Here is a 15,276-nt window from a genome sequence, read left to right as displayed (position 1 = left end):
TATAGGACTCCAAATAGCCTTGATCAAAAAAAATCTACACATAGGAATATAATTGTTAAGATTCCAGAAACACAACAGAAGGACAAAGTTCTACAAGCAGTCAGAGAAAGGAAACAAATCACATACAAAGGAAAGCCCATCAGAATCACAGCAGACTTCTTAACACAAACCATCAAGGCAAGAAGAGCTTGGAGTGACATATTCCAAGCCCTAAAAGAAAACAGCCTTAACCCAGATTGATGTACCCTGCAAAACTATCTTTCAAAATGGATGGAGAAATAAGATACTTTCATGACAAAGAGCACCTTAGGAACTTCGTGAATACCAAACCAGCACTCCAAAGAATTTTACACAATATCCTAGGAACAGATACTGAGGATCACAACCCCAGGAAGCAAAGCAGAATGAACCCATCTGGCATGACAAGAAATTAAATGTAAAGGGGGAGAACCCAACAAAAAGAAAAAGTCATGGCCATGACAAGTCAATATGTTTCAGTTATAACCATCAACGTTAATGGTCTCAATTCACCAATCAGAAGAAATAGACTGGCAGAATGGGTCAGGAAGCAAAATCCAACAATATGCTGCATACAAGAAACACACTTAATTCAAAAGGAAACTCATAGACTGAAAGTTAAAGGGTGGAAAACAATACTCCATGTGACAGGAACCCGAAAAAAAGCAGGAGTAGCTATCCTCTTGGCAGATCAAGTAGATTTCAAACCAACACTGATTAAGAAAGATGAAGAAGGACACTACATCCTTGTAAAGGAAAGAATCCAAGAGGGAGAGATGACAATCATAAATATCTATGCACCAAACACTAGTGCACCCAACTATATAAAACAAATACTAACAGACATGAAAAGTCATATATGCACTAGTACAATTGTAGTGGGGGACCTCAACACCCCACTGTCACAAAGAGATAGATCAACTAGACTAAAAATAAGTAATGAAATACTAGAACTCAATTGAACTCTTGAACAAATGAACTTAACAGATGTTTACAGAGTCTTCCACCACACAAAATCAGAATACACATTCTTCTCAGGTTCACATGGGTCATTCTCCAAAATAGACCACATACTCACACATAGAACATCTTTCAGTAAGTGCAAAGGAATTGAAGTTATCCCCTGTATATTATCAGACCATAGTGAGATGAAATTGGAGATCCATAGCAAAAGAAACAAAAAATTTCATAAACACTTGGAAATTGAGCAACACACTTCTGAATAGCGAATGGGTTACAGGGGAAATTAAAGAAGAAATCAGACAGTTCCTTCAATTAAATGACAATGACAATACAACATATCGGAATCTATGGGACACAATGAAAGCAGTTTTACAAGGGAAATTCATAGCAGTGAATACACATATTAGGAAAACAGAACAAGCCCAATTAAACAACCTGATGCTGAACCTCAAGCTTCTATATAAAGAAGAGCAAGAAAACCACAGAGATCATACAAGGGAGGAAATTATAAAGATCAGAGGAGGAATCAATGCAATGGAGACTAAGAGAATGATACAAAAAAATCAATGAAGCCAAGAGTTGGTTCTTCAAAAGAGTCAACAAAATTGACAAACCTTTAGCCAACCTGGTCAGAAAAAGGAAAAAAAGGCCCAAATCCATACTATTTGGAATGAAAAGGGTGAAATTACAACAGACCCAGCAGAAATCCAGAGGATCATCAATACCTACTTCCAGAACCTATACGCCAATAAGATGGACAACACAGAAGAAATGGACAGATTCCTAGATACATATGAATTACCCAAGTTGAATGAAGAAGACCTAAATATTCTGGACAACCCATTATCAACGAATGAAATGGAAAATATAATTAAAAACTTATCAACTAAGAAAAGTCCAGGCCCTGATGGCTTCACTGCTGAATTCTACAAGACATTTAGAGAGGAACTACTGCCACTATTGTTTAAACTCTTCAATGAAATTGAAAGGGAAGCAATACTCCCAAATTCATTCCTGGAAGCAAGCATCACCTTGATCCTCAAAGCAGAGAAAGACCCAACTGAAAAAGAGAACTATAGGCCAATCTCACTAATGAACATAGATGCAAAAATCCTTAATAAGATAATGGCAAACAGAATGCAGAAGATCATCAAGAAGAACATACACCCTGATCAAGTGGGATTCATCCCAGGGATACAGGGATGGTTCAATATATGCAAATCAATCAATGTAATACACTATATCAATAGAGCCAAGGACAAAAACCATATGATTATCTCCATAGATGCAGAAAAAGCATTTGACAAAATCCAACATGCATTTATGATAAAAACCCTACAAAAAATTGGAATAGATGGTCTCTACCTCAAACTGATAGAAGCCATATATGAAAAACCAACAGCCAATATCATACTAAATGGTCAAAAACTGAAATCCTTCACACTCAAATCAGGAACAAGACAAGGATGTCCACTATCACCACTCTTGTTCAATATAGTTCTGGAAACATTAGCCATGGCAATTAGACAAGAGAAAGAAATAAAAGGAATAAAGATAGGTAATGAAGAAGTCAAATTGTCATTATTTGCAGATGACATGATACTGTATATAGAAGACCCCAAGAACTCCACCAAAAGTCTTCTAGACTTAATAACCAAATTCAGTCAAGTAGCTGGTTACAAGGTCAACACACAAAAATCAATAGCTTTCCTCTCCACAAGTGACAGACTCACTGAGAGAGAAATAGGGCAAATAATTCCTTTCACAATAGCATCCAATAAACTGAAATACCTAGGAATCACGCTAACAAAAGAAATCAAAGACCTCGTCTCTGAAAACTATCGCATTCTGAAAGGAGAGATTGAAGATGATATCAGAAAAGGGACAGATATCGCCTGCTCCTGAGTAGGAAGGATTAATATAGTGAAAATGGCCATACTTCCAAAACTGCTATATAGATTTAATGCAATTCCAATTGAGATCCCAGCAGCATACCTCATGGACCTTGAGACAACAATCCAAAAATTCATTTGGAACAAGAAGAGACCCAGAATAGCAAAAGCAATTCTAGGCAACAGAGACATGGCAGCGGGTATCACAATCCCCAACCTGCAACTCTACTACAAAGCTACTGTGATAAAAACAGCATGGTACTGGCAAAGAAACAGACTTGAGGACCAATGGAACAGATTAGAAGATGCAGAAACAACGCCAGACACACTCAGCCATCTCATCTTCGATAAAGGAGCCAAATACCCTCACTGTAGGAAAGATAGCTTTTTTAATAAATGGTGCTGGAAAAATTGGACTTCAACTTGACAAAGATTAAAACTAGACCTATATCTCTCACCATGCACTAAACTAAAATAAAAATGGATTAAAGACCTAAATATTAAAATAGAAACTCTGAACCAGTTGGAACAGAGATTAGGTAGAACCCTTGAAGACATTGGTGTAGGAAAAGATTTTATGAACAAAACCTCAGTTGCCCGTGAACTAGTACAAACAATCAACAAGTGGGATCTCTTCTTATTAAAAGGCTTCTGCACATCAAGAGAAACCACCACCATTGTGAAGAGACAATCCACAATGTGGGAAAAAATCTTCACCTGCTTTTCCTCAGACAAAGGTCTACTATCTCAAATCTATAAAGAACTTAAAAAGATCAGACTTCCCAAATTTAAAGACCCAATCCAAAAATGGGCATCTGAAAGTAACAGACATTTCTCAGACAAAGAAGTAGAAATAGCAAATAAATACATGAAAAAATGTTCAACATCACTGGTCATTCGAGAGATGCCAATGAAGACCAGGCTGAGATTCCACTTCACTCCAGAAAGAATGGCTGCTATCATGAAATCAGCCAATAACAAATGCTAGCAGAAAGGATAGAAGGGAATGGGATTAATATGAGAAAATGGAAAAATAGGAACAAAATTTTTGTAAATAGGGAGGAATGGAGTTGGTTGAAGGGAGAGCTGGGCAAGGGTGAAAAATAAGAACCAAGAGGGATTATGTAAAGGTGAAAATTTCCAATGATGAATGTCATTATATTGTAGACCTAAAATATACCAATGATTAGAATGAATAATCGATAATGCAAAATAGGAAGAAAAGGTCCAAAGTGGTGGGGTAGTGGGAGGGGCAGGGAAAAGGAAAGAAGGGAAAGGAAAAATGCTGAGAAATGGAAAAAATGGGAATAAAGTCTTTGTAAATAGGGAAGGATGGAGGGTGTGAAGGGAGGGCTAGGAATGGGGAAAAAATAAGAACCAAGATGCATTATGTAAAGGTACAATTCCCAACAAGAACTGTAATTGTGTTGTATACCTACAATGTACCAATAAAAGAATTTAATACAAAAAAAAGAAGAAAAAGAACACAAAACAATGCTAAATGTACCAGTAAATAGAACTGCAAAAGATGAGGTATGCTCAAATAATACAACGAATGTTTAAATTTAAAAATATTGTTATAGCAAAAGAGACATTGCCATTAATCTCCATCAAAATACTTCTCTCTTTGAATACACTTATCACATCAGTCTGACTGCCTCAATGTCCTGAATCAGTTCAAAATGTTTATATTTTATGATCATTTTGACTATGTGGAAGAGCCAGAAGTCACACAGTACCAGATTAGGTGAATAAAGAGAATGAGGACACACCACGATGTTTTTATGAGCCTGCCTTTCTGTTGGATGCCACTCAGCAGTGGCACGCATTGTATTTTTGAATGCACTTCATGAAGGTAAGCCAAAAAGAGGACTTCCACAATTGCTTCAGAAAATGGGAAGAACAATAAGATAAGTGTTTCCAAACTAAGGGGGGGTTATTAAAGGAGATTAATGGCAATGTATCTTTTACCATAATAATTTTTAAATTTAAATGCACATCATATATTTTGATCAGCCCTTTTAGGTGAATCGACAACTAGTAAAAATGAATAGGGAAATAGACAATATAAGATTATAAAATGAGACTTCAGCTCCCCTATCTCAATATTGATATAACAAGCAAAAAGAAAAGCAGCAAATACTGTATATGGAATGCACCAACATCATTAAATAATAGGTTTTTCCAGTTATTTATAGAAAACTGCAGATGAAACAAAATGTTCTTCTAGAACTGTAAAGTGAGTTTAACCAGGATACAAATCCACCCTGAAAAATAAATTATATTTTTATGTACTTATAACAAGTATGTGGATGATGAAATTAAAAGCCATATTATTTTTATTTGCTCAAAGAGTGAAACGCTCAGTTTAAGTCTAAAAAGACACAAAGAGGATTTGTATGCTGAAGTCTACAAAGTCCTGATAAAATAATCAGAGGGTATCTAAATAAATGAAGGAACACATGGTGTTAATAAAATTAGAAGACTCATTTTGTTCACTGATGTCTACCAACCACAACATATAGCTGTGAGCTATCCTGGAATACTCACTGGGAATTCATATCTTCTTTTCTCTGGTTTCCTAAGATTTTACAGTGATTTCTGAGTCATTTTCATGTTTTGTCCAATAAACTTAACTGATCTTTTCAATCTTAAAATGTACCTCTTCAGATTATTGTAATTTTTTGAACTGTTTCTTCAATGATTTACTTCTCTTCATTTCAAATGTTTTTCTAGAACACCTATTGTTTGGAGATAATAGAGTGCATTTTCTAAACCAAATTTCTAATTTGTATTAAGTTTTCTTCTGTTTTTCATATTTTTGTGTTTTTGAATCACTGTGGGCTGTTTCTCCATCATATATTTTTACCACTCTACAGTTTTTATTGTACTATAAGATTTTTTCTAAAAGTTCTTTTTAATTAATTTTTAATAATAGTGTTTCTTATTTCATAGATACAATATACTTTGTGATCTCTGTGAGAAAATTAATTATACTTTTTATAAGTGTTATTGAACTGTCATTGCTTCTTTAAAAATTCCTGTTCTATTTGTTACTATGCCTTTATTTAAACTTGAATTATTTGTTGAAAATCTTATGTCTTTGTGTACATTCTTATTAAATTTGAGCATTATCTTTGGAGAAAGGGAGAAATGGAGAGAGAGAGAAAAAAAAGAGAGGAATCCAGAATAGCAAAAGCAATTCTAGGTAACAGAGACATGGCAAGAGGTATCACAATCCCCACTTTGAACTATACTACAAAGCTACTGTGATAAAAACAGCCTGGTATTGCCAAAGAAACAGACCTGAGGACCAGTGGAACAGATTAGAAGATGTTGAAAAAACTCCAGACACACTCAATCATCTCATCTTCGATAAAGGAGCCAAATACCCTCACTGGAGGAAAGATAGCCTCTTTAATAAATGGTGCTGGAAAAATTGGATTTCAACTTGCCAAAGATTAAAATTAGACCTATATCTCTCACCATTCACTAAAATAAAAGAGAAATGGATTAAGGATCTAAATATTAAAATAGAAATGCTGAATTGCCTGGAACAGAGGTTACGTAGAACTCTTGAAGACATCGGTGTAGGAAAAGATTTTATGAACAAAATCTCATGGTTGCCCGTGAATTAGCATAAACAATCAACAAGTGGGATCTCTCCTGATTAAAAAGCTTCTGTACAGCAAGAGAAACCACCACCAGTGTGAAGAGACAACCCACAGTGTGGGAAAAAGTCTTCACCTGCTATTCCTCAGACAAAGGTCTACTATCTCGAATCTATAAAGAACTTAAAAAGATCAGACTTCCCAAATTTAAAGACCCAATCCAAAAATGGGCATCTGAAATGAACAGACATTGCTCAGACAAAGAAGTAGAAATAGCAAATAAACATATGAAAAAGTGTTCAACATCACTGGTCATTCAAGAGATGCAAATGAAAACAAGGTTGAGGTCCCACCTCACTCCAGAAAAAATGGCTGATATCATGAAATCAACCAATAACAAATGCTGGCGGGGCTGTGGGGAAAGAGAAACCCTGCTCACTGCTGGTGGGAATGTAGATTGGTGCAACCATTATGGAAATCAGTATGGAGATACCTCAAAGAACTAGAACTGGAAGTCCCATTTGACCCAGCTATTCCCCTGCTGGGTATCTTCCCCAAAGAATTAAAAGAATCATACCACAGTGATATATGTGCACCCATGTTCATAGCAGCAAAATTTATAGTAGCTAAAACTTGGAAGCAGCCCAAATGCCCATCAACTGGAGACTGGATAAAGAAAATGTAGTTCTTTTATAAAATGGAGTACTACTCAGCCATAAAAAATGAGAAATTAGAGACATTTATAGCTAAGTGGATGCACATTGAGGTGATACTCTTAAGTGAAATAAATAGGACACACATGTATAAATACCAAATAGTTTCTCTGGTGTGAGAAACTGAAAGTGTAAATAATAACTAAAATGTCTAATAGGTAATGTGAAATAGGAAGAAAAGGGGCAAAGGGGAAGGAAGTGGGAGGGCTAGGGGAAAGGATAGAAGGGAATGGGATTAATATGAGAAAATGGAAAAATAGGAACAAAATCTTTGTAAATAGGGAGAACTGGAGGGGTTGAAGGGAGGGCTGGGCAAGGGTGAAAAACAAGAACCAAGAGAGATTATGTAAAGGTCCAAATTTCCAATGATGAATGCCATTATATTGTATACCTAAAATGTACCGATAAAATAAAAATTTTTTAAAAAGAGAGGGAAAAGGAGAGGAGGAGTTGTGCTATTCCATGGAAAGGAATTTTAATCTGTCTGGATTATTTTATTAAGCTCCCCACCACCATCAGATTCTCTATGTTTATATGTTGTTTGGATTTATGAAATTCTTCAAATAAAATCTCCCAATCTCCTGCCTGGACCAAATTTGTGACCTGGCTGCTAGACATCTGTTAATTAAATGAGGACAGACATTAGGGGTTGCACCACTTAATATATGGAATTCCACTTTGTTCTTTTGTTTTCAGTATGTTCCTCTATCTTTAATAGTACTTAAGTCTTTCAATACAAAATCTGTCCCTGTTGTTCTCTCCAGGTAACAAGCCTCCCATTTTCTGCTTGAATTTGGGAAAGATCAACTACTTGACTGTATGAGATCAAGTAGAAGATTTGGGCCTCACTCTTTCCAACCAATCTCTCCATTTTAGTCTCATTTTTATTCTTGCCTGCATAAGTATCTGTGTCTTGTTTTCCTGGCATTTTGTGATTAGGCTGCTTTTGAGCTTGTTCCAAACCTAGTTTAAGGATCACTTTCTGTGATCTGCTAAGTTAATCATAAGGTATCAGTTATCTTATCTGGCAAATTTATACTTTACAAATATATATATAGATATATATATACACACATACATACATACATATATATACACACACACACTCGTGTGTGTTTGGATTTAGGAGAAAGTAAGTACACAGTATATGTTTACTTTGATTTTTACACAAGTTCTCTACACTGTTCACAGAAAAAATTAGGAATGAAATATCAATAAGAAAAGAAAAAAAAGTGAAACATATTCATTATATGGTCTCCTCAAAACAACAATTTACACTTGGTATCAGATATTTAGTTTCTTAAGATATTAAAAAGTGACATGTGCTCAAAAATTTATTAACAATGACATTTAACATGGCATTTTCCTTTCTTTCCTTTTTTCTTTCTTTCTTTCTTTCTTTCTTTCTTTCTTTCTTTCTTTCTTTCTTTCTTTCTTCATTTTTCAGATTGAATCCAGATATTTTGTTTGCTTACTTTAAATATACATTATCTCACTTAATCTTTACAATAACTTTATGGCATAGGAACTTCTATTTCATTTTAACATATGAGGAAACTAAAATTTAGAAGAACTAAATGTCTTAGATATACCTTTTTCATTGCTGAGACAAAATAACCAATACCCAAAGTAAAAGGAAGAAAGGTTTATATTGGCTCACAGTTTGTAGAGGTTTCAGTTCATAGGTGGCTGGCTCCAAGGTAGAGGGACAAGGCAGATGGGCATGGCAGAGGAGAAACAGTTCATGGTGGGAAGAAGGCAGGAAGGCAACAAATAAAGGAAGTAGCTAGGAAGCACCAGCAACCCAGCTTTCTTCTTTTTCCTTTAAATCCATCCAGATTTCCTACCTTTTGGGTTTTGGTGCCATTCACAACCAGGGTGGACCTTCCCATTACCATCACCTAGAACTGTGATAAACCAGTCAGTGGACTAATTTTGTAACTACACACCCTAGATCCAGCCACCTCCCATATCTCTCACCTATGAGTGTATGAGGCTTTGGGTGGATATCTGGGTATAAGCTATAGTACTAAGTAAGCTTTTCAAGGTCATACTGCTCATACATATTTAAATGGATATTCAGATCAAATCTAACTGATTCCTAGGTTGATATCTTAATCACTGTACAGTTGTCATAGATGCATGTACAAAACTCCTAGAGAAGTCACAATATTCATATGGATCAATTAGATGCAGAAATTAAATATACACAATGTAGAACACCATAGAAAGACCCATGAAAACCCAGATGCAATCCTTCCATGTGCTAAATCCTGTCTCCTTGTACTCAAACTTGTGGAGTACAGGAGCTGTGAGTATAGCTTATAACAAGAACTTAATATTATAAGCTCACTGACATTTTAAAGTGGTTCTATCAAGTATGCTTACAAAATCTGCTGCTTCCAGCACATGAAGACTTCCAGTAAAATAAAATCTGATTGGAGATTTCAAGAAACTTCAGAAATCAACACAAGTATTTACTATTTGAAGCTAACCCCAATTACCTAATTCTGTTTTCTCCAAATTGGGATGACCAGTTAATATTGAGAAATGTTGACATGTTTCATCATGATCAAAACGTTACTCAGAACTGGTTGAAAATTCGCTTATAATTGAACTGGTAATTAGATACCAAGCTCAAGGATTTACCCCCATAGTTTTAAATATTTTAAAAGTTATCAGATATACCTCCTTTTTAACCACAAAGTTTCATATTATTACTTTATGTTTATTCAATCACACGAAGGTATAAGTTTTACAAAGAGGGGCGGGGGATTTAGCTCAGTGGTTTTGTTGCCTGCTGTGCAAGCACAAGGACCCAAGTTCAATCTCTGGTACCCCTCAAAAAAAAAAAAAGTTTTACAAAGAAACACTGGATCAGAGTTAACCCACTTCTAAGACAGTTTCCTCACCTAATTCCCTTTGTTGTCAGTGTATCTCTCAAACTGATAGGTGAAAATTCTTGAGGGAATCACAAGGCTTTTTTTATGGCCTGTGCACTTGCTGCCTATAGGAAAAATGAGCTGTTTACTCCATTTCAATTTCTACATATTCTCACTTCACACTTGCTTCTCTTGGCTGTCAAAAGTCTTGGCCCTGGGAGGTTTATTCTAGCATACTGTCATTTGATTTTCAGGAAAAAAAAAATGACCCAGTAACTTTCTGAACCTCTATTTGAATAGAAAATGGTTCACTTTTCCATCACTCCCATTAAATGAATTATGCTTTTCTTGCTGGAAAGGGATGATGACTCACCAAAATCGGACACAGCTATTCCCAATCATAGGATAGCTGTAAATAGCCTAGTACCTATGCTAAATTGGAAAGAGTTTTTAAAATATTTGCCAAAAAAGAGTAAACAGAAACAAGCAAAGGTTGGAAAAAAAATGGAAAACAAAAGGAAAACACAAAAGGCCTTTCTTTCCACTTAAATGGAGAGCTTTGTCCTGCTGCTGGGGTAGGCCTTATGCCAGCCAGGCTTTTCTGCTCCCTTGTGAATCACCACATGTTTATGCTAGACTTAGGGCAGGGCCAGGCCTTGGCACTAACCAGCTGTGTAGTTAGCCCAGCAAACTGGGCTGCTCTTTAAGATTATTGGGAGCTATTTACAATACCCACGCCTCCATTCTGGGCCTTTCTAGGCTTCCATTCTGAAGTTACAATGAGCAAAAAGAAAGTTGGACACACATCAACAACTCAGTATGGGTCAGAAGGTTCACATAAATAGGCAGAATTTTTCAAGGCTTCAGAAAAGGATATTTTCTCCCATTTGTCCTCAAATATGAAGTACTTTTGGGTCATCTTTTAGTTTTTAACATTACAGATACACTAATAAATAAATAATATCACTATTTTTAGGTATCTTAAGCAAAATTATAGAGCAATGGCAACTGATGTATGATTCAGTAATAAAAATGCAGTAGGAAACAGTGAGAATGACAGTAAGCCACAGAGTTCAAGGTGTAAATTTTATACTGTGCTGCATTACACTGTGCTCCACTGCACTGTGTGATGCCAGGCAAGACTCACTGTACAATACCATAGCATACTATACTGTAGTAAACTGTACTGAAGTTGGACCCCCACTGAATTTTTTAAACCAAAAAATGAGGTCAGATCTCATAATTTTCTACAAGAATCTAGAAATTCAAGAATATGGGTGAAGTACCTTAAAATGTTGACAATTAATTGGAATACAAAATTAAAACATTATATTGGGCAACTTTAAACTAGCAAAATATGGGTTTAGATCTTACCATAATGCCAATTTAAAATCTTCAGGAAACTACCTACCATGAACTTTAAAGTTAGGTCTGAGTTCAAAGCCCATTGCTGATCAATGCCTTACAGGCAATAAGTCCTCCATAAATGTAACTATTAATATTATTCTATTCCCTTTCTAATTCAACAATCTAAGCCCCTATCTTTTTTTTTTAAGAGTAGAAAATTTTATTGGGGAATAGGAATGGGGAATAAGAATGGGGAATAAGAATAGCTCCTGGGAGGCAGGAGGGGTCCCGAATGGGATGCAAAAGAGCTCACTTCTCAAAGGAAGTTTTATAGAGCAAAATCATGAGGGGTGGTTACAATGTGTGTAAAAACTATAATCAACCAATAAGATTACGAGTACAGTTGGGAAGCCCCTATCTTGATCTGTAAGATTTTTTTTTAAAAAACTTAACTAAAATCTAAGCAATTTGAAAATGCAAAATGTCACTTTTCTTTGAAGTTTATACATGTCAAATATAACTTTTTGATAAGATGTGAGTAGTAGCAAGAATTTATTCAAACAAACTTTTTACAGTGTATTAGCACCAATAAAGTTCTCATTCCAATTTATCAATCTTTTAACACCAAAAATGCTAAGTAATAAGTAATGTTTATAATATCAACTTTTACCTCTGTAATAAAGTTTTAGAATATCAGTTAAAATAGTAAATAATTTTAAGTATTTCAGTATTAAATGTTGTGTTGTATTTACAATGGACTGAATGTATCTTTCCCTCCAAATACTATGTTAAAAATTTAACACCTAATGCAAAATTGTGGAGATATGGGACCTAAAAGGAGCTGTTTAGGTCATGAAAACTCTACTTTTGTAGATAGATTAATGCTACTATAAAAAAAAGTGGGCAGGAGTGGGTTCTTTCTCTTTCTTGTGGCAGGTGAGGACAGGGTTCATTTTCTGTGCTTTTCTGTCTTCTGCTATGAGAAGACACCAACGAATCCCTCACCTCACACCAGATATTGGCACTTTGATCTTGTATTTCTAGCCTCCAACACTAAGAGAAATGTTTATTTATGTTTTTCTTTTTTAAAAATAAAGTCTCAGTATTGTGTTATACAGGACCATACAGTGTCCCCAGTCTCACGTATCCTGTTACAGCAGTATAAATGGACTAAGACAGTGTTCTAATAGTTTGAACAACAATTATAACTCTTCTGGAGCTTAATCTTTAATTAAACAAGCACATGGCCTCAAACTTATGGATAAACAGAAACTTATACATTTCATTTCTAAAAATAGAGAAGCACAGTTTTCTACATGATCTCTGAAGAATAAACTTATGCACAAAATTCTTATACATCAGTTTCCTACTTGGTGAAATATTTAGGGATAAAATTTAAAAATAGTCATACCACTTTGAAGCTTTCTTCTCCTTCCTGCTGAGAGTTTGAAATGATTTGAAGTCTGAAGACATAGGACCTATCAGTATTTGGACCCTTGCTCTTAGGATTAAAGTAAGAGACAAGGGAAACTCCTACTGTGTGGTCTTTCTTACTTCCTTCACTAAACCAAGCACCTAAAATTCTCTCCATCTCCACTAAAATGAGTCCTTACCATCTACCTAGGCTACCTAGGCCAGCTGCCACAGGCTACCTAGTCAGTCTCCTAACCTGTGATCCTGCCTTCATTCTTGCTGATTATTTGGCGTACTTCAGTCAGAGTAACCCTTCTAAAATAAAATGTTCTCATTTCATTACCATGCTTTGATATCCTTCAAAATCTCTGCATTAACCTCAAAATAGTTTAAACTCCTTTGGTTCCTGGCTGCAACCTATCTTCCCTATTTCACCTCCTAACTCCCTTCATCCATGTCACACAATAACCTTTTTTTTAAATAACTTTATTATCAAACACACACACATACAAAAATTAAAATCATTCAAAGAAGAACAATGCAAAGGAAAAAAAAAACTACAATAGTATTCAAAGACAGTAGAATTCAACCAAAACAAAACTGAAAAGCACTTAAACATTTTTCCATATAACTTAAAAAGGCATCTCAAGCACCAACAAGACACCAGAGGATCTCCAAAACCAATATTGAACAAATAGTGGTCTGGAAAAATACTCCAGTTAGCTAGCAGACTCCACAAAGCCAAGCTTCTCCCTAATTTAAATTTTGATACAGTCATATGACACGTGATGGAAACACATTCCAAGAAATATGTTATTAGGCAATTTCATTGGTGTGTATCCTTAATTACATTTTCAGTTTTTCACACTAGAGAACTATTCAGTATTAACACACATGTGTCCTATTTATTTCACTTAAGAGGATGGCCTCAATGTACATCCATTTAGCTATAAATGTCTCTAGTTTCTCATTCTTTATGGCTGAGTAGTACTCCTTTTTATTAAAAAAAAAAACCACATCTTCTTTATCCAGTTTCCAGTTCATGGGCACTTGGGCTGTTTCCAAGCTTTAGCTATTACAAGCTGTGCTGTTATAAACATGGGTGCACATATATCGCTGTGGTATGATTCTTTTAATTCTTTTGGGAAGATAACCCGCAGGGGGATAGCTTAGACAAATGGGACCTCTAGCCTTAGTTCTTTGAGGTATCTCCATACTGACTTCCACAGTGGTTACACCACTCTGCACTTCCACCAATGGAGAAGGGTTCCTTTCTCCCCACAACCCCACCAGCATTTGTTATTGGTTGATTTCTTAATAGCAGCCATTCCTTCTGGGGTGAGGTGGAATCTCAGTGTTGTTTTCATCTGCATCTCTTGAATAACCAGTGATGTTGAACATTTTTTCATATATTTATTTGCTGCTTTTAATTCTTTGTCTGAGAAATGTCTGTTCATTTCAGATGCCCATTTTTGAATTGGGTCTTTGAATTTGGGGGGTCTGATTTTTTTCAGTTCTTTATATATTCTAGACAGTAGTCCTTTGTCTAAGGCACAGTTACTGAAAATTTTTTCCCACATTGTAGGTTGTCTCTTAGCTCTGTTGGTGATTTCTCTTGCAGTGCAGAAGCTTTTTAATAAGATGAGATCCCAGTTGTTGATTCTTTCTGCTAGTTCCCATTCTGCTGAGTTTTTGTTCATGTCTTTTCCTATGCCAATGTCTTCAAGAGTTCTACCTAACTTATCTTCCAGCAAGTTTAGTGTTTCTGTCTTAATATTTAGATCTTTAATCCACTTTGATCTTAGTTTAGTGCATGGTGATAGGTATGGGTCTAGTTTTAATCTTTGGTAGGTTGAAATCCAGCTTTTCCAACACCATTTATTAAATAGGCTATCTTTCCTGCAATGAGGATGGTTGGTTCCTTTGTCAAAATGAGGTGGCTGCACATATCTGTAGTTGTTTCTGCATCTTCTAATCTATTCCACTGATCCTTGGGTCTGTTTCTTTGCCAGTACCATGCTGTTTTTATCACAGTAGCTTTGTAGTATAGTTTCAAGTTGGGGATTGTAATACCCCCAGCCATATCTCTGTTGCCTAAAATTTCTTTTGCTATTCTAGGTCTCTTCTGGTTCCAAATGAATTTTTGGATTGTTTTCTCTAGTTCTGTGAAATATATTGTTGTAATTTCAATTGGCATTGCATTAAACCTATATAATAGTTTTGGAAGTATGGCCATTTTCTCTATATTGGTTCTTCCTACCCAGGAACAAGGGATGTCTTTCCATTTTCTTATATCCTCCTCTATCTTCTTTTTCAAAGTGCTGTAGTTTTCTGTGTAAAGGTCACACATTAATCTTCACTCTTAATAACATTTTTTATTTTGTATGTTATCTCTCCTGAACTTCCTACCCTGAAGCATTATCTATTACCCTTTAAC

Source organism: Heterocephalus glaber, unplaced genomic scaffold (genome assembly GCF_053883595.1).
Source record: "Heterocephalus glaber isolate CG9 unplaced genomic scaffold, H.glaber_assembly_v1.0 deba00001429, whole genome shotgun sequence".
NCBI lineage: Eukaryota > Metazoa > Chordata > Mammalia > Rodentia > Bathyergidae > Heterocephalus > Heterocephalus glaber.
Note: the sequence above shows the minus strand (reverse complement) of the source record.